The sequence below is a fragment of the Schistocerca nitens genome, chromosome 3 (genome assembly GCF_023898315.1).
Source record: "Schistocerca nitens isolate TAMUIC-IGC-003100 chromosome 3, iqSchNite1.1, whole genome shotgun sequence".
NCBI classification, from domain to species: Eukaryota; Metazoa; Arthropoda; class Insecta; order Orthoptera; family Acrididae; genus Schistocerca; species Schistocerca nitens.
The window spans coordinates 491,089,197-491,110,001 of record NC_064616.1 but is presented as its reverse complement, the minus strand read 5'-3'; positions in this window follow the sequence as shown (position 1 = coordinate 491,110,001).

Sequence of the window (20,805 nt, the reverse complement as noted above, 5' to 3'; positions counted from 1 at the left end):
ATATTCCGTCATAAAAATACCAATGATTACCCATCCTGATCAGTCTAATTTATAGTCACATCACTTTCATAACACGTTTAGGAAAATGATTCTCATTTTCAAGTGCATTTTTCATGGTGTTAGGTACATCAGACTACGCTTATACCTCGTCAGCCTTAGACCCTTACCAGAAGTGGGATATAATTATCACGCAGTGTACCTCAAACGTATGTTCCCTATCAAATTACCCAGCGGAGTTTCACGAGAGCTGTGTTATCGCTGTTCGTGAGGTGTCATTTGTTGCTGGGTCTTAATACTGTATTCTAACATCAGATGGCCACAAATCTGAAAATAACTAGGAGAGACTGTAAAACTAGGAAACTGGTTGGCATCAGGGTAGCTGCTGCAATATTCAAGGCATTTAAGCGAAATGAACATACGTTTAACATCGTGCAGCTTCACTTTATATGACGTAGTCAAAGGATTTTTATATTCCCTCTATTCTCTGATATTACCCTGGTAAATCATTTTCGATATACCTACTGTTGCTGCTGTAAGATACAATTGTAGGGGAATGCAGCTGCTTTGTCTTGACACGTCTCTAGAATGGAGCGACTTTCCCGTGTTAAAAACACATACATGCTGTCTTCTATCCCCTACATACACTCCTGGAAATTGAAATAAGAACACCGTGAATTCATTGTCCCAGGAAGGGGTAACTTTATTGACACATTCCTGGGGTCAGATACATCACATGATCACACTGACAGAACCACAGGCACATAGACACAGGCAACAGAGCATGCACAATGTCGGCACTAGTACAGTGTATATCCACCTTTCGCAGCAATGCAGGCTGCTATTCTCCCATGGAGACGATCGTAGAGATGCTGGATGTAGTCCTGTGGAACGGCTTGCCATGCCATTTCCACCTGGCGCCTCAGTTGGACCAGCGTTCGTGCTGGACGTGCAGACCGCGTGAGACGACGCTTCATCCAGTCCCAAACATGCTCAATGGGGGACAGATCCGGAGATCTTGCTGGCCAGGGTAGTTGACTTACACCTTCTAGAGCACGTTGGGTGGCACGGGATACATGCGGACGTGCATTGTCCTGTTGGAACAGCAAGTTCCCTTGCCGGTCTAGGAATGGTAGAACGATGGGTTCGATGACGGTTTGGATGTACCGTGCACTATTCAGTGTCCCCTCGACGATCATCAGTGGTGTACGGCCAGTGTAGGAGATCGGTCCCCACACCATGATGCCGGGTGTTGGCCCTGTGTGCCTCGGTCGTATGCAGTCCTGATTGTGGCGCTCACCTGCACGGCGCCAAACACGCATACGACCATCATTGGCACCAAGGCAGAAGCGACTCTCATCGCTGAAGATGACACGTCTCCATTCGTCCCTCCATTCACGCCTGTCGCGACACCACTGGAGGCGGGCTGCACGATGTTGGGGCGTGAGCGGAAGACGGCCTAACGGTGTGCGAGACCGTAGCCCAGCTTCATGGAGACGGTTGCGAATGGTCCTCGCCGATACCCCAGGAGCAACAGTGTCCCTAATTTGCTGGGAAGTGGCGGTGCGGTCCCCTACGACACTGCGTAGGATCCTACGGTCTTGGCGTGCATCCGTGCGTCGCTGCGGTCCGGTCCCGGGTCGACGGGCACGTGCACCTTCCGCCGACCACTGGCGACAACATCGATGTACTGTGGAGACCTCACGCCCCACGTGTTGAGCAATTCGGCGGTACGTCCACCCGGCCTCCCGCATGCCCACTATACGCCCTCGCTCAAAGTCCGTCAACTGCACATACGGTTCACGTCCACGCTGTCGCGGCATGCTACCAGTGTTAAAGACTGCGATGGAGCTCCGTATGCCACGGAAAACTGGCTGACACTGACGGCGGCGGTGCACAAATGCTGCGCAGCTAGCGCCATTCGACGGCCAACACCGCGGTTCCTGGTGTGTCCGCTGTGCCGTGCGTGTGATCATTGCTTGTACAGCCCTCTCGCAGTGTCCGGAGCAAGTATGGTGGGTCTGACACACCGGTGTCAATGTGTTCTTTTTTCCATTTCCAGGAGTGTATATCTAGTGATCACACTAGAAGTCTTAACCACAAATTCAGATTACTCCCTCTGTATGTATAATGCTTTTTATTTCTAAGTGTATGTGTGCGGTGTCGTTCATCTCCTATATATCCAGTGCTTACTTTATTTGTATAAATACAGAATATTCTGTACGCCCATTTTGTATCCAAACTTTACATTCTTTCCATATCTTCCATATTTTCCCCATTTTTCCATATTGTCTGCCCATACTCTATGTGAAGATGTACAACAATGTTTACACTGTAATTGTTTATCCTAGCAAATTTCTTTACCATTCAATATCGATTTAGATCCTGCCACTAATCTAGCGAGAATGTACAAAGTGTCTACGAGCTCACTTGTTCCTTAAATGACAATCCAGCAAGAAAATTTCCCACAACGCACCATGCTAACTGCCAAGGCCACCCCTCGTATGTTAATAACACAATACAGCAGAACTATGGCTGTCAAAAGCTTCTTATTTGCATTCTAAAGCTACAAGATTTTGGTAACAGTTGTCATTCACGGTACCCAAATAGTAGGTCGGTACGTTGACGATACTCTACGCCTGGTTTTGTTGCCCTTAATAGCAGCCCGTCCTGGGCTTACATTTCAGCAAGATAATGCACGCCGACACAGGGCGAGAGTTTGCACTGGTTGTCTTCGTTCTTGCCAGCGACCTTGGCCAGCGAGGTCGTCGGATCTCTCCCTAATGAGCATTATGAGCAGGACCCTCCAACCAGCTCGGGATTTTGACGATGTAACGCCCCGATTGGACAGAATATGGCAAGATATCTCTCTGGATAACATCCAACAACTCTGTCAAACGATGGCAAGCCAAATAACTGCTTGCATATTGACCAGACGTGCACCAGAGCGTTATTGACTTGCTCAGTTTGTGAAGCTCTGTCTCATGAATAAATCACCAAATTTTTCTGAAATAGTAATAATTTATTTGTTAGTTCGTGAATGACGCAACCAGCCACAAATACTTTTTAAATGTTTTGAGAACCAATTTCAGGCTTCCATGCCCTTCTTCAGATGGCTAATATTTTTCGTAATGTCGTCTGTTCCACATTGTACAATAATTTTTGAGCATTTATTGTCACTGTATTAATTGTTTCATTAATAAAAAAATATTCTAAAGTTCTTGCCTTTATATATGTATAGATATGATGCTAATTACTTGTGTTCACTTACATATGTTCCAGTAGATGGCGATCGACCGGAACATATGTTTTATGCCTACTGATTCGTACAAAATAATATTCTATGACCATCTTATGCCGATGACATCCATGTATAGTTCATCGTATGTTAAGAATACAGCCCAACTATGGCTGTCAAAAGCTTCGTATACATACTGTAAAGCTAAAGGATTTAAGTAACAGATGTAACTAACAACAATAATGTACGAGAAACTGACTTAGTCGAATTGTAAACAAACGTCGGTCAATCATACCCATTTTTCGTGGGTCTCCCACTGCCCGGCATAGATTTAGCAAAGGGTCCGCAATTGCATCCACGAGCGTTAGGTCTGGGATATCGTTCGGGATGGATGCTCCTATGTTAATTCCCGGATAGCGTGTGCGCTGTGTATGGGTGGAGGGGGAGGGGGAGGGGGAGGGGGGGGAGGATGGGGTATATGGAGTGAGGGGGTCCCACTAGAAAATTATAACACTACTGACTGCTACCAAATTAGCAATAACCGATAATGTTACTCCTGTGAAAGGGTACCTATATGACCGTGGTCCTTCGTCATAGAAGGGTCGTAATAGAAAGGTATCGGACTATTTTTGTTTCTCTAAAGATTTATGTAGAAAGGAAGCAGTAGCAAAATAAACGGGAATCGAACCAAGGTTCTTTTAGTAATCAGGTAAACTGTAATTACGTAAAAGGAAACTGTCGCCAGCCTAATTAGGCAAAGTTGTACCAAGTACTAGCATGATTCATAAAGAATTGGGACTGACTTTACTTGATACTGAAATTCTGTGTTGCTGATAAGCTAAAAGACAGTAACGCAATTTAGCAAGCAATGTACCAGTGATTTGACAAGAACTACACAGTGGGAGAGTTAATACGTTTAGGCAAGAACTGGCTCTCAGAAACAGGAAACATCGCTGAAACATGGGACATGTGTAACACTATTATCCATATTACCTATAATGGTCATATCTAACTTCTTCGTCTGTTTTTACTTAATGTGACTTCTGTACAGCCATGCTCGTTGATGTGATATCCATATAAACGTGTTATTCATTATTTATGATAATTTATGTAATTGTAATTAATCCATGGACGTAATATCAAAAATAATGTGCTGGAAAAGAACGTAAAAGTTAAAACTTTATTTGTAATACTGGTTCATACATAGGACACATAGGTTTTTAATAGTGTAATACATGGAAGAAAGACCCTCTGCAGCGAATCTGTCTTGACGGGAGTAGAAAAGGTGGCTCTGGCGGTCGAACTGGAAAGCTCTTTTGTGGCATGAGTCAGTCGGTGGCTATCAGGCAAAGTGTGCGCATCTTATGAACTGAACGAGGCGAGCAGAACTACAAAATTATACAACACAGCCCCGCATATGGATACACATTATTTTTGAAATTACTTCCATGGATTAATTACATAAATTATCATAAATAGTGAATAACACATTTATTTGGATGTTACATCAACGAGCGTGATTATATGGAAGTCACATTAAGTAAAAACAGACAAAGAAGTTAGATAAGACCATTACAGGTAATATCGATAATAGTGTTACACATGTCCCATGTTTCAGCTATGTTTCCTGTTAGGGATACATCAGTGAAACATCGATAACATCGCAACCTTGTTGGGCGAAAGAAAAAAAATTTTTTGCAAGCACTTAGCAATAACATTCACATCACATGAAAAGCAATACAAAGACAAAGAATTTAATTTCACCTCACTCACGTAAGAACAAAATTAGTTACATTTTACATAACATTTCACCATGGAGAAGAAACTTTGTGTTATGTAGAGCATTGAGTGACAATGGGTACACCCACATGATAATGACACATATATAAGTGAACACATATATAAGAGAGGAAATATGGTACGAGTTTTTACATAAACATTATTTAAAATTTGTTCATTATTTGCAGTTGCTTACTAGAAATTTTAAGCAGTTCGATTTCTTTCCTGAAAAGAAACATTAACTTTTTAAATTTTTATCATTTTCAAAATAGTACTGAAAATTTTACTTTCAGTTTGTGTACAGGAAAAGCAGTTAGGAAAAATTATTACTTTCACCAGCTAGGTGTTTTTGGCTGTGTTGATTTAATTTAATTTTTTTGAATGCAACATTTTTTACAATGAGCAAAAATTTCTTCACTGCCTCTTCATTTCAGGCAGTCCACCACAATAACTTTATTTACCAACCTTGTTTTACCAACGGAACACATGGCTGATAACTGAGATTTTTTGACAGTTCTTTCGAAACACCCTTTCCTGCTCTGTTCACTTATCAAGAAATTATGCCGCCTATTTCCATTTTATCAAGCTGCAACTCAGTTTGCATTACCGCCTTTTTAGCATGTAATTTATCTCTCTTGCAAAGTCCATTTCACTGTATACACAGTTACTTAGTTAAGAATCTGAAACTTATAGACGCATAATAGCAAAACAGTAACAGTAAGTCTTCACATCAGTAAATCATATGTTGCAAAACGCAGTTTGTAAGGATAAACATATTATACTTGCGAACACCTAAGGGATTCTTTGATTTTGGGTACACCACATAGTATGCGTTAGTGTGCGGAGTTGTTTGCTCTTCAAACGGGCCATTATAAATATATTTAAATATGGAAATTTCCTGATTTAATTTGGAATGTACATAAATAGTTGTGGTAGCAGTATCTGATCTTACCGTAACGAGTCTTAAAGAGGTCTAGTCTCATTCCAAGGGATCTTGTCTACACGTACTTTTCCTTGTCAGGGGTCTTCTTTAGTTTCGGGATTTCAAAGCCTATTGACACATGAATCCGGTTTTGATAATATGTAGTATCGTTAGGTGCTTCTTTCTTCCTTGGTTCTGTGCGTACTGCTGGTTCTTCTTTCGAAATTGCTTCATCTGGTGCTACAAAACAACGTTTCGTCACGCATTCTTCGATTTCTATTACTTTAATATTTCTTCATCCGAACTTCTTTCGGGCCTTAAATAATCAGTTTCACGGTTTTCTCCTAATGTTATTAGTTTTTTTTTCTTTTACAGCAGACTCTTCGTCTGAGCTGTCATTTTAAGCGGCTCCAATAACGTCTACCTTCACTTGGTATTTTGTATTTTGCGTAGTCATCGTGAACTTCAATAATTCGTAAATAATCGTCTGTACCTACTTCTTCCGGCCTACTGACAACAGTCTGTTCTGCTGGCGATGCGTTAGTCGGGAACGCTTCGTCAACAACGTTGAGGATTTCATCTTAGTTACACTCTCCTCACTGTGACCGTATTTCTTTTCTTACTATTAATCTCTATGTTATTGGCAGCTCGCGTAACTGCGTGGTGTCCCTTTTCCTCACTGTTTGTCACTATTTACTGACTGATAATTACGCGGCGCTAAATACTTCCATTTCCTACTTACTATCTGCGTCCTATTCTCGACGTTCTTTTTCCTCCTTTCACTACCACCTAACCTTTTGGTTACATAATTCCTTTTGAAATCCTCGCATTCGCATTGCTTCAGCCCTTGGAACAGATCATCGATCTGTTCGCATCAACTTCCAATCACCGACAACTCATTTTCGCCAATTTTGTCATTTAAAATGTTGTCGGCGCTTTGTTCCTTGCCTATGAAGAAGTTCACGTTTTCTGTTGCTACGGAGTCGTTATCTGCCGCAGCGGGTTCGTTGCATTCCACTGTGACGCCCTCATTCTGCTCTGCTGCCGCGGCCACAGCTTCCACACGGACAGCTGACTGATATGATTTATTCGTTACTGGTGGGCGCTCTGTCCGCCAGCAAGTATAGTTTTCATCGCCTGCCTGCCGTGACTCTTTCTGTGCAAATCTGTCGCTTTGCTTGTGGGGCTTGCGGTGCTTCGCAGTCGCTCACTCGTATACAAAATACACTCCTGGAAATGGAAAAAAGAACACATTGACACCGGTGTGTCAGACCCACCATACTTGCTCCGGACACTGCGAGAGGGCTGTACAAGCAATGATCACACGCACGGCACAGCGGACACACCAGGAACCGCGGTGTTGGCCGTCGAATGGCGCTAGCTGCGCAGCATTTGTGCACCGCCGCCGTCAGTGTCAGCCAGTTTGCCGTGGCATACGGAGCTCCATCGAAGTCTTTAACACTGGTAGCATGCCGCGACAGCGTGGACGTGAACCGTCTGTGCAGTTGACGGACTTTGAGCGAGGGCGTATAGTGGGCATGCGGGAGGCCGGGTGGACGTACCGCCGAATTGCTCAACACGTGGGGCGTGAGGTCTCCACAGTACATCGATGTTGTCGCCAGTGGTCGGCGGAAGGTGCACGTGCCCGTCGACCTGGGACCGGACCGCAGCGACGCACGGATGCACGCCAAGACCGTAGGATCCTACGCAGTGCCGTAGGGGACCGCACCGCCACTTCCCAGCAAATTAGGAACACTGTTGCTCCTGGGGTATCGGCGAGGACCATTCGCAACCGTCTCCATGAAGCTGGGCTACGGTCCCGCACACCGTTAGGCCGTCTTCCGCTCACGCCCCAACATCGTGCAGCCCGCCTCCAGTGGTGTCGCGACAGGCATGAATGGAGAGACGAATGGAGACGTGTCGTCTTCAGCGATGAGAGTCGCTTCTGCCTCGGTGCCAATGATGGTCGTATGCGTGTTTGGCGCCGTGCAGGTGAGCGCCACAATCAGGACTGCATACGACCGAGGCACACAGGGCCAACACCCGGCATCATGGTGTGGGGAGCGATCTCCTACACTGGCCGTACACCACTGGTGATCGTCGAGGGGACACTGAATAGTGCACGGTACATCCAAACCGTCATCGAACCCATCGTTCTACCATTCCTAGACCGGCAAGGGAACTTGCTGTTCCAACAGGACAATGCACGTCCGCATGTATCCCGTGCCACCCAACGTGCTCTAGAAGGTGTAAGTCAACTACCCTGGCCAGCAAGATCTCCGGATCTGTCCCCCATTGAGCATGTTTGGGACTGGATGAAGCGTCGTCTCACGCGGTCTGCACGTCCAGCACGAACGCTGGTCCAACTGAGGCGCCAGGTGGAAATGGCATGGCAAGCCGTTCCACAGGACTACATCCAGCATCTCTACGATCGTCTCAATGGGAGAATAGCAGCCTGCATTGCTGCGAAAGGTGGATATACACTGTACTAGTGCCGACATTGTGCATGCTCTGTTGCCTGTGTCTATGTGCCTGTGGTTCTGTCAGTGTGATCATGTGATGTATCTGACCCCAGGAATGTGTCAATAAAGTTTCCCCTTCCTGGGACAATGAATTCACGGTGTTCTTATTTCAATTTCCAGGAGTGTACATTACGTCTTCACCGGTATTGTTTCCTACGTTTGGGACTTGAAAATCTATCACCGTTAGGTTGGCCCTCAACATACACTATGTGATCAAAAGTTTCCGGACACCTGCCTGAAAAGACTTAAAAGTTTATGGCGGCCTCTATCGGTAATGCTGGAAGTCAATATGGTGTTGGCCCACCCTTAGCCTTGATGACAGCTTCCACTATGGCAGGCATACGTTCAATCAGGTGCTGGAAGGTTTCTTGGGGAATGGCAGCCCATTCTTCACGGAATGCTGCACTGAGCGGAGGCATCGATGTCGGTTGGTTAGGCCTGGCACGAAGTCGGCGTTCCAAAACATCCCAATGGTGTTCTGTAGCATTCAGGTCAGTCCATTACAAGGATGTTATTGTCGTGTAACCACTTCGCTACAGGCCGTTCATTACGTACAGGTGCTCGATCGTGTTGAAAGGTGCAATCGCCATCCCCGAATTGCTCTTCAATAGTGGGAAGCAAGAAGGTGATTAAAACATCAATGTAGGCCTGTGCTGTGATAGTGCCATGCAAAACAACAAGAGGTGCAAACCCCCTCCATGAAAAACACGGCCACACCATAGCACCACCGCCCCCGAATTTTACTGTTGGCACTACACACGCTGCAGATGACGTTCACCAGGCATTAGCCATACCCATACCCTGCTATCGGATTGCCACATTGTGTACCGTGATTCGTCAATCCACACAACGTTTTTCCACTGTTCAATAGTCCCATGTTTACGCTCCTTACAACAAGCGAGACATCGTTTGGCATTTACCGGCGTGATGTGTGGCTTATGAGCAGCCGCTCGACCAGGAAATCCATGTTTTCTCACATCCCTCTTAACTGTCATAGTACTTGCAGTGGATCCTGATGCAGTTTGGAATTTCTGTGTGATGGTCTGGAGAGATGTCTGACTATTACACATTATGACCCTCTTCAACTGTCGGCGGTCTCTGTTAGTCGACAGACGACGTCGGCCTGTACGATTTTGTGCTGTAGGTGTCCCTTCACGTTTCCACTTCACTGTCACATCGGAAACAGGAGACCTAAACTCCATTCACCGAAACAAGAGACTTACTGTAAACACGGCAAGGCGCGTGACCACGGCACTGCCGTCGAGGGGTGTACAAGGCAGGGGCATCAGAAATTAAAAGATGAAAGTAGTGTTTTTTATAATTTGGCACCTGAACATGATAAAGTGATCCGAGAACTACCTTCCGACACCTTTTACTGCATTACATTAAAATTTATTGTCACTGAAAAAGAGAAATATTTAAGCTTTCAGGAAAAGTTGTTTTTCGCGTAACTCTATATTTATCACGCCATATCTCCTAAGTATTCACTGTTTATGTGCGCATTCAATAGCATCGCATGGTTTCTTATTTTATATATTCACTTATTTCATTAGCATCACATACGGCTGTCCTCATTATGTCATCCACCGATTCAGCGAACGAGGTCGAAGTGTCAGTTCTGAGTCCACCAAAGAAGCGAGCAAAGAAGAAATCATTAAGTTCTTCTGAGAAGCACATGGTGCTTAATGTGTATAAAACGGAACTGTTACATCCAGAGCAGTCGATGAGTGACTGTTTCGAAAACAGCTGCAGCTACAGGTGTTGGACGTTCTTCAGTGTATCGTGTGATAAGTGAGTACAAGGCTACACACTCTTTGAAGTCTCCCAAGAAAGGAAAATTACGACAGAAACTTTCTGAAAGTGTTGATGACTTCGATAGAAATGCGATACGAAGGAAAGTACACGATTTTTTTTTCCGTAACGAATTGCCAACAATTGACAAAGTGCTTACAGTCGTGAACGAAGATGCAGATATGGGAAATTTCGGAGAACTACATTTTATAAGTTATTTAGAGAAATGAATTTCTAATATGTCCGGCGTGGGCGCGATAGCATGCTAATAGACAGGGATGACATCACTTTATGAAGGCGGCGTTATCTTCGAACCATTAAACGGTTGAGAGATGAAGGCACACCCATTTACTATTTGGACGAGACGTGGGTGAACGCAGGACATACCCGAAGTTACGTCTGGGTAGATGTCACTATCAATTCCTGAAAACAAGCTTTTCTGTCCGGATTATCCACCGGAAGCAACGGCCCATCAGGTAAAGGGAAACGTCTGATTATTGCACACATTGGCAGCAAAGCAGGGTTCGTTGAAGGTTGTCTGTGGACTTTCGAATCCAAGAAAAGTGGAGATTATCATGAGGAGATGTGCGCAGAAACCTTCGAGAAGTGGTTTCAAGATGTTCTTCCTCGGCTTCTGGAAAATGCAATTATTGTTCTTGATAACGCGCCGTACCATTCTCGGAGAAAAGAAAAAGTTCCCAATGAGAATTCCAATAAGCACGCAATATCAGAGTGGCTAAAATCTAAAAACATCGATTTAGAAGACGGTATGTTGAAGAAAGAACTTTTAGATATAGTTAAAAATCACAGAACAGCGCACAACGAACACGCAATAGAAGAAATGGCGAAGAATGCAGGGAAAACTGTTCTCAGAATTCCTCCATACCACTGTGAATTAAACGCAATCGAGTTAATGTGGGCCAGAATGAAAGCGAAAAACAAAACATACAAAATGCCGGAAGTTAAAGTACTGCTAGAACAATCAGTAAGAACAGTGACTGCAGAGGATTGGAACAAGTGCGTCCTCCATGTCGTAGAAAAGATGGAAACTCAAATGTGGAAATTAGACTGCATTATAGAGAAGAGAGAGGAGCGGTTTGTTATAAACCTCAATGAAAACAGTTCAAGTTCGACAGAGTGAACCTTGTTTCGTCCTTATCATTATTATTACTGGTATTGTTATTAAAATTAATAATTAATTGTGTTTGAATGGAGCGTTTTGTTAGCAACCTGAATGAAAATAAATCTGCTTCGACAGAATGAACTCAGTTTAACATAATTTTAACATTATTGTTAAATTTATTTCCTACATTGTTGCCCAGGTTTCTCACGGTCCGCTGTGACAGCTCGGCAGCCAGCCGAACGCCGCCAGCTGCAAAGCGTACGCCAAGGATTTTCCACACCCCTACGTATCACGTGAACACCGAATGCTTTCTCTGGAAACGAGCGTAGTCGCTCACGTGACACTGTTTATGTTTCGTCCCAGCTCACGGTGAATAGACTATAGGGATGTTTGGGAGTTTGGAAATCTCGCGTACAGATGTATGACACAAATGACACCCAATCACCTGACCACGTTCGAAGCCCATGAGTTCCGCGGAGCGCCCCATTCTGCTCTCTCACGATGTCTAATGACTACTGAGGTCGCTGATATTGAGTACCTGGCAGCAGGTGGCATCACAATGCACCTAATATGAAAAATGTATGTTTTTGGGGGTGTCCGGATACTTTTGATTACATAGTGTACGCAGTCATTAGTTTGCCGTGTAACTGCTGTCGTGGGAATTGTGCAGTGAAAATCTACCATGAGCGGCTGAAATACCTCGATCTCTGCCCCTACCTCGTTGAACCGTGTTAATGCGATATTCGGGCGATAGGCACGATTACTTAGCTAATGATCTTCATCCTCTGCTTTTTCTAGGAACGCAGAAGACATTTTGTGATGGCTTCCTACATATCTCTTCGAATCCTCTGGCAGCTTTTTCTATAGCTCCCAAATCATCTCGGATTCGGATCTTCTACTTCTTAAGTATGTCAGTTTTCGGTACCAGTCTTCACAGATATTTTTCATAGAGTTTCTGCTCCTATTGTCATACAATCTGGTCATTATGAATTCTCGCCATAAAAAATCTTGTTTTTGTTCTCATCAATATTCATTGATAAAATTTTGTTTGAATTCGTTAAACGTCATTTGATTTGTGTTCAGATTTAGTCCCCATCATTTCGCATCACCTGCTAGTGCACTGATAACAACTTTTACTCTGATCCTGATCTGTCAAATGTTCAGGAGAAATCCTTTCGCAATTTTTCAGAAAATCGAATGGATGCCAGTCAGTATGTCGTTTTGGCAGGATCAAAGCGTTCCTCTCTCTCTTATAGTTTGTTACAAGGTATCGTATCATGGACACTACTGGGCTTGTCTCTCATTTTGTTTTCAAGATTGCAAGTTTTGCCTTGAATATGTGAAGTGTTTTGCTCACACTTCTGTTCTCAAATATTTACCTGTTTGATTATTTCTTTCTCAAAATCAACCACTGTCTTTCTCAAATGTGAGATTTCATTTTTACATTCGTCTACATTTCTGTTTTCAGACCGAAGACCTTTTTGTCCATTTTCATTGCTATTAAAGGCCAAAAATGAGTTTGAAAAAGATTTTTATAAATTAATGAATAATTCAGTATTTAAAAAAATCGTGGAAAATACCAGGAATAGTCTGGATATAAAATTAGTTTCAGATTGAAAAAATGTGTGATAAGCTTATAGCCAAATCAAACATTAAAGGAAAAGCTATATTTAATGAAAATCTTGTTGCTATTCATATGAGTAAAACAAAAAATTAATTAAATAAACCAGTCTATATTGCTAGACTAGATTTATCTAAAGAACTGATGAATGATTTTCACTATAGAATAATGAAACCAAAATATGGAGAAAATATTGAGTTCTATTATTAAGTTACTGACATTTACATTTGCATTAGTAAAATTGAAAATTTTATAAAGATATGAAATCGATGATTGATTACTTTAATACAAGTGGTTATCCAACAGGTAACATTTATGGAATTCCACAAGTAAACAAGAAAGTTTTAGGAAACATGAAAGATGAGAATTTTGTGATTGAGAGCAAAAATGGATGCTTATAAATTTTGTGATAAAATGTAGAAAAAATCTAAAGGAGTTAAGAAATGTATTGTTATAAGTAGAATAAGTTTTGAAGATTATGAGGATTGTTTGTTTAACAACTGATAACAGTACAGAAAAATTAATGACTCAAAGTGAAATCATGAAATATATACAGCTGAAATAAACAAGAAATCATTGGTTCCTTATGATAACAAAAGATATGTTTTGGAAAAATAAAATAGATACATTTCCATATGGACCTTGCACAATGTAAAAAAAAATCTAATAAAATTTTTTCTATGTAAATTGAGACTCTAATCAAGAAGTTAAACTATGCAAGTGTCTGAAAAGGGATTAAAATGTGAGTTAGAGATAAATGTTTTATATAATATTACTGGGAGTGACTATTTAAATACTACATATGAAGAAAGTATTTGTATGGAGCTTAATAATGAGTTTAAGATTATTTTATCAGTTAGATAGTATACATTAATTAGTGAGTGTGATTTTCAATTAGGTGAAGGATAGATGGAACTGAAATATAAAGGAATGAAGAAACTTAATAATAATGAATTTCATGATGTGAAATTCACTCTGGAAACTTTTTTTTAAATTTTATTTTTGTTAGTAAATTTTATAATCTTTAAATGGATAATACTAAGATGCTAAAGTAGTGAGTAATTGTATGGATAAAAATAGTGAATAATTTCCTAAAGATAAATAATAAAAATATGGATGTCATAATATTTGTAAATAATGTAGTAAAGAATCTCAGAAAATTAAAATTATATTTGAATGTGGTAAGACTGTAAATAAGCCTCATCTCAAGAAACATTTACAATCGACAGTTTATAAAAATCTTGTGGATGATCGAGAGGAAATAATTAGATAAATTTTAGGTAAAGGATAAAACATACAAAACTGTTTTCTTTTCTTATGGTCAGTTTTTGTTATATAATACACTGAACATGTCAGCCAGTAAAATTTCAACATGAATTATTCTTTGTGAGAACAAATTAATTTTTTTTCTTATGTGCACCTTTTATAGAAACGATATTAAATTTATTTACTTATGTTCACCTTCAGTGAGAAGAAAATAATTTTTTATAATAAGTGAATGATATGAAAAATTTCTTTCTATTAATTTTCTAAGCAATTTATTATAAAATATATGTTTTTAATGAAAATAAGTGAGCTAGACCGAAAAAATTGGACTGTAGTGGAAGTATTCAGTAGGTTCTAGGTAAGTTTATGTGAGTAAGTGAATGAGCGAGTGAAACGAGCGAGTGAACTAGCTTACAAAAACTGAACTAGAACTTACTAAATACTTCTACTCACTGCTGTTGTTTTCTAACACAGCCTTACGAGTAAAGCTCTGGTCACCCTGTACAAACTCATGTTGGCTGCCTGCAAGCGTAATGCAAACTGATGCTTCTGTTTGAACCCTATGTTGTCACACCAATACAGACACCTAATGACAAGAGATGACACTAATACTACTAACAACGCAAATCGTTCAGTGCACAGTCTGAACATCATTCGTACAAAGTTGGGTACGAATAATGAAAATTGTTTTCTGTGTACACTGGCTCAAGTAGCGGAAGTTTAATTATAACCACCCTGTTTTCCTTAGGTAATAGGGATGTCCAAGAAGTGACTACTCAGGAGCATAAATGGACAGCTTGAAGTTCGTAAGGTCCCTGCTAGGTTTTAAAAATGGATTACCTAAGAAATTAAGTCCGGATAGGCCAAGATTAAAAAAAAAAATCCGTCTCATATACAATATTCAGACGCACACATCAACTAATATTGCGATCTGGCAGCAAAATTTATAGAATATTACATAGACTAGGAACGCTTATGTTGCACAACGTGTAATGTGCACTGCAAAAGAAAACTAAATTTACGTGAACCTGAGAAAGCGTAACACACATCTCATTTTACACGAAAATGCATAAGCAACTTGACTTGCACTGAGGTAACAAAGGTCATGGGAGAGCGATACGTACATACACAAAGGGAGGCAGTATCACGTACATAGGGTGTAAAAGGGCAGCCCATTGAAAGAGCTGTCATATGTACTCACGTGATTCATGTGAAAAAGTTTCCGAAGTGATTATTGCCACACGACGGGAATTAACAGACATTGAACGCGGAATTGTTGTTGGAGATAAACGCATGGGAAATTCCATTTCGGAAATCGTTAGGAAATTCAATATTCAGAGATCGACAACGTCAAGAGGGTGCTGAGAATACCAAATTTCGGCATCACCCCTCACTATGGACAACGCAATGGGCCGACTGCCTTCGTTAACAACCGAGAGCGGCGGCGTTTGCGTAGAGTTGTCAGTGCTGACAAGCAACACTGCGTGAAACAACGTACGACGAACGTATCCGTTAGGACAGCGTTGCGAAATGTGGCGTTAATGGGAAATGGCAGCAGACGAGCGACAAGAGTGACCTTGCTAACAGCACATCGCCTCTCCTGGGCTCGTGACCATATCTGTTAGACCATAGACGACTGCTGAACAGTGGCCTGGTCGGATGAGTCCCGATTTCATGTAGTAAGAGCTGATAGTAGAGTTAGAGTGTGGCGCAGACCGCAAAAAGCGATGGATCCAAGTTGTGAAGAAGGCACTGTACGAGCTGGTGGCGGCTCATAATGGAGTGGGCCGTGTTTACGTGGAATGGGCTAGATCGTCTGGTCCGCCTGAACCGATGATTGACTGGAAATCGTTTTATTTCAGCTACTTGTAGACCAAATGGCTCTGAGCACTATGGGACTTAACGTCTGAGGTCATCAGTCCCCTAGAACTTAGAACTACTTAAACCTAACTAACCTAAGGACATCACACACATCCATGCCCGAGGCAGGATTCGAACCTGCGACAGTAGCGGTCGCGCGGTTCCAGACTGTAGCGCCTAGAACCGCTCGGCAACTCCGGCCGGCACTTGTAGACCAACTGCGGCAAACAAAGTTGGAATATTTAAGGATGACACTGCACATTGTTACCAGGCAACAAATGTTTGCGACTGGATAGTTCGAGAGAATAATTTGGCCAAGCATTGAACATTTATGGGACATAAATGAGAGGTCAGTTCGTGCACAAAATCCTGTACCGGAGCACTTTCGCAATTATGGTCGGATATCGCGGCAGCATAGCTCCATATTTTTACAGGGAACGTCCAGCGACGTGTTGGGTCCATGTTACGTCGAAATGCTGCACTGCGTTGGGGGAAAGGAGGTTCGGCACGATATTAGGAGGTATCCCATGACTTTTGTCACCTCAGTGTTAGCCCCGTGCCATGCGATGGAAAGTGAACAGTCTATTATGGTAGCTCACAAATACATGACATCAAAAAATCACACTTACTGTAGAATGGAGGACTGTGGCTCCACCAGCTGCGTCAAAAGTTCACTCTGGTTTTGATATTAATTGTAGTAAGAGCTCTAGAAGAATTTTACCGTTGCTGAAGCCAAGTGGCACACTCTGCATCGTGAGATTGTATGCTAATTGCTAAGAGAGAGACGGTATCAACTCGCCTAAATAGGAGAGTGATATCAACGAACAACTGATTTAAAAGAACGTTTGAGTATAAATCCATAGAATTGTATACCAAAGTAGTTAAACTGCAAAAGCAAGTGTAGCATTAATGCTCAGGAAACACGTGGCGAGCCGGCCGGAGTGGACGAGCGGTTCTAGGCGCTACAGTCTGGAACCGCGCGACCGCTACGGTCGCAGGTTCGAATCCTGCCTCGGGCATGGACGTATGTGATGTCCTTAGGTAAGTTAGGTTTAAGTAGTTCTAAGGTCTAGGGGACTGATGACCACAGCAGTTAAGTCCCATAGTGCTCGGAGCCATTTGAACCAAAACACGTGGCGCACTGAGTTCCCACATGACATTAACTAAATTCCATTGGTGGGTAGTGTGACGATATTAGACGTTCTACGATTCGGATGAATTAATAGCAAACAGATTCTGTACCAAATATCGAAACCTGCGCTTCTCACTAAACCACAAGGACCAAATTTCCACGTGGAAGGCATACTTTCAACCATTAAATCTTCTATGAAATTCTCTACCTTTGGCTTTGTGATGCGAACCAAGAAAATAACTACGCTGGAACTACACGATTTCGGTGAACGAATAGCAATGTCATACCACAAATGTGCTCAGCCTGCACACCGTCAAACTGTATCTCACCACCCCATCGTGCTGCAAACGACCAACCGTTCCGTTAGACTGCAAAACTGAACCTCAAGCTAAGCTCGCAACGACATGAAGTGTGTCTTTAACTCGAGTTCGCCACAAAGCGGGTTATGACTGGATTGGTCCGCTAAGACGGAACTCAGTTCTTCCTGAACACCGTACAGCTGACCCAAAGATAAGCTATACTGGTCAAAATTGATAATTAGGTATATAATTGTGTAACTGCAGTAAACCTCTGGTAAATAACACACGAAACAATTAAATACAGAAAGTTTCAAACGTAACAGCCAACTTCAAAACTATAATTGGAATTACTAACGTGTGGTGACAGGAAGGACAGTTCTTCTGGTTAGCTGAGCACGGGATTACAAACACGAACTCAAAGAGGGATAACGCAGGAGTAGGCCTAACAATGAATAAGAAAATAGGAATGCAGGTAAGCTACTATGAACAGTATAGTACAGTGAAAGCATTATCGTACTTAAGATAGACAGGAAGCCAACACCCACTGCAGCAGTACAATTTTATACAACTAGCTGTGCATATGTGAAGAGACTGAATAAATGTATGATGAGATAAAAGAACTTATTCGTATAGTTAAGATAGAGCAAACGTAATCGTGACAGGGACTGGAACTCGACAGCAGGGAAAGGAAGAGAAAGAATAATACTAGGAGAATACGGACTAGGGGAAAGAAATGAAAGAGTTATCCACCTGGTAGAATATTGCACAGAGCATAATCGAATTATTCTTAACTCTTGGTTTAAGATTAATGTAAGAAGGCTGTGTACGTGAAAGAGACCCGAAGAAGCTGGAAGGTTTCAGAGTGATTATATAATAGTAAGGCAGAGATTTCTAAACCACATTTTGTACTGCGAATGGCTTCTAGGGTCAAATGTGGACTCTGATCATAATGTACTGGTTATTAACTGTAAGTTAAAACTTGAGAAATTCCAAAAAGGTAGGAAATTAAGGAGATGGGACCTGGATAAGTTAAAAAAGCTAGAGATTAGTGAGAGTTTTAGAAACTGATCGTAGGAACACACTCTTTAAAATTCTGAAAGCAACAGGGATGGAACACAGGAATGAATGTTATACAGGGTCGTCAGAAACAGTCTGAAAAGCTTGTAAAGATGTTACAGGGTAGGTTGTACTCAGAGATAGCTGTTAAGACAAAAATGTGAGACACTTCACTGTTTCCGAGTTAATTAGCATTGAAGTTAGCCTGTCAGGTCGTTGCAGGCGCTAATTCAGGCCGCCCGCCCGACATAATTAGTGTCAGTTGTTCTCACAGAGTAGATTACAGCGAAGGATAATGGTCAGCCTTTGGATCGGGTTCGATCCTTATTACCGTTCAAAATCCATTTTTGTTTGTTGAGATAATCAACAACCAGTTGCGCAAAAGAAGTTTTATTCCTTTACCGGTTTCAGGTATCTAGAGCTCTTCTTTAGAAGATATGAAGATAATTGTAAATTATCACATTATTTATGAGCGTAAAACGTAAGTATACGTGTGCAACATATTGATGTGGTCGTGTGGAACGCACTGCCACACGACCACATCAATGTGCTCCATATATCCACTTATGTTCGACACTCACAAATAATACAATAATTTATAATTATCCTCAAACCTTCTGAAGAAGTGCACTAGGTGCCTGAACCGTTGACGAAATAAAATTTCTTTAGTGCAACTGGTTGCTGATTATTTCAACAAACAGAAGTAAAGTTCCTATTGATGGATAAAATGTCCACTTTTCGCATCACTCTCTTGTTCGGTTTTAGGAAACCAACTGAAGAACACGTTTTGCTACATTGTCTCTGGAGGGTCGCTGGAATTTGCGAACGCAGCGGTCTGGTTGACTAACTTCAATGCTGATTAGCTCGCAAACGACGCAACATATCAAACGTTTTCTTTAGAATTATTTTCCTGCACAACCTACTCTGCAACACCCTTATAAGCTTTCCAGACTGTATCTGACCATCCTGTATACAGCTTGTACAAAAACCACAACCCAATTATGAGTCGACGGTAATGAAAGGGAAGCAGCAGTTGAGAAGGGCGAGAGACAGGATTGTAACCTAGTCCCGATATTATTCAATTTGTATATTCAGCAAGCAGTGCACGAAACCTAAGAAAAATTTGGAAAATGATTTTCAATTCAGGAAGAAGATATAAAAACGTTGAGTTTTGCCGAAGAAATTGTAATTCTTTCAAACGCAGCAAAGCACTTGGAAAAAAGCAGCTGAACGGGGTGGAGAGAGTCATCAAAAGAGACTGTAAGATGAGCATCATGAAACGTAAAACAAGGGCAATGGAATGAAGTGGAATCGAATCGGTTGATGGTGACAGAAATATACTTAGAAATGGGACACAAAAAGTAATGTACGGGTTTTGCTATTGAGACAGCAAAATAACTGATGATGGCCAAAGTAGAGGAGATATACACTCCTGGAAATTGAAATAAGAACACCGTGAATTCATTGTCCCAGGAAGGGGAAACTTTATTGACACATTCCTGGGGTCAGATACATCACATGATCACACTGACAGAACCACAGGCACATAGACACAGGCAACAGAGCATGCACAATGTCGGCACTAGTACAGTGTATATCCACCTTTCGCAGCAATGCAGGCTGCTATTCTCCCATTGAGACGATCGTAGAGATGCTGGATGTAGTCCTGTGGAACGGCTTGCCATGCCATTTCCACCTGGCGCCTCAGTTGGACCAGCGTTCGTGCTGGACGTGCAGACCGCGTGAGACGACGCTTCATCCAGTCCCAAACATGCTCAATGGGGGACAGATCCGGAGATCTTGCTGGCCAGGGTAGTTGACTTACACCTTCTAGAGCACGTTGGGTGGCACGGGATACATGCGGACGTGCATTGTCCTGTTGGAACAGCAAGTTCCCTTGCCGGTCTAGGAATGGTAGAACGATGGGTTCGATGACGGTTTGGATGTACCGTGCACTATTCAGTGTCCCCTCGACGATCACCAGTGGTGTACGGCCAGTGTAGGAGATCGCTCCCCACACCATGATGCCAGGTGTTGGCCCTGTGTGCCTCGGTCGTATGCAGTCCTGATTGTGGCGCTCACCTGCACGGCGCCAAACACGCATACGACCATCATTGGCACCAAGGCAGAAGCGACTCTCATCGCTGAAGACGACACGTCTCCATTCGTCCCTCCATTCACGCCTGTCGCGACACCACT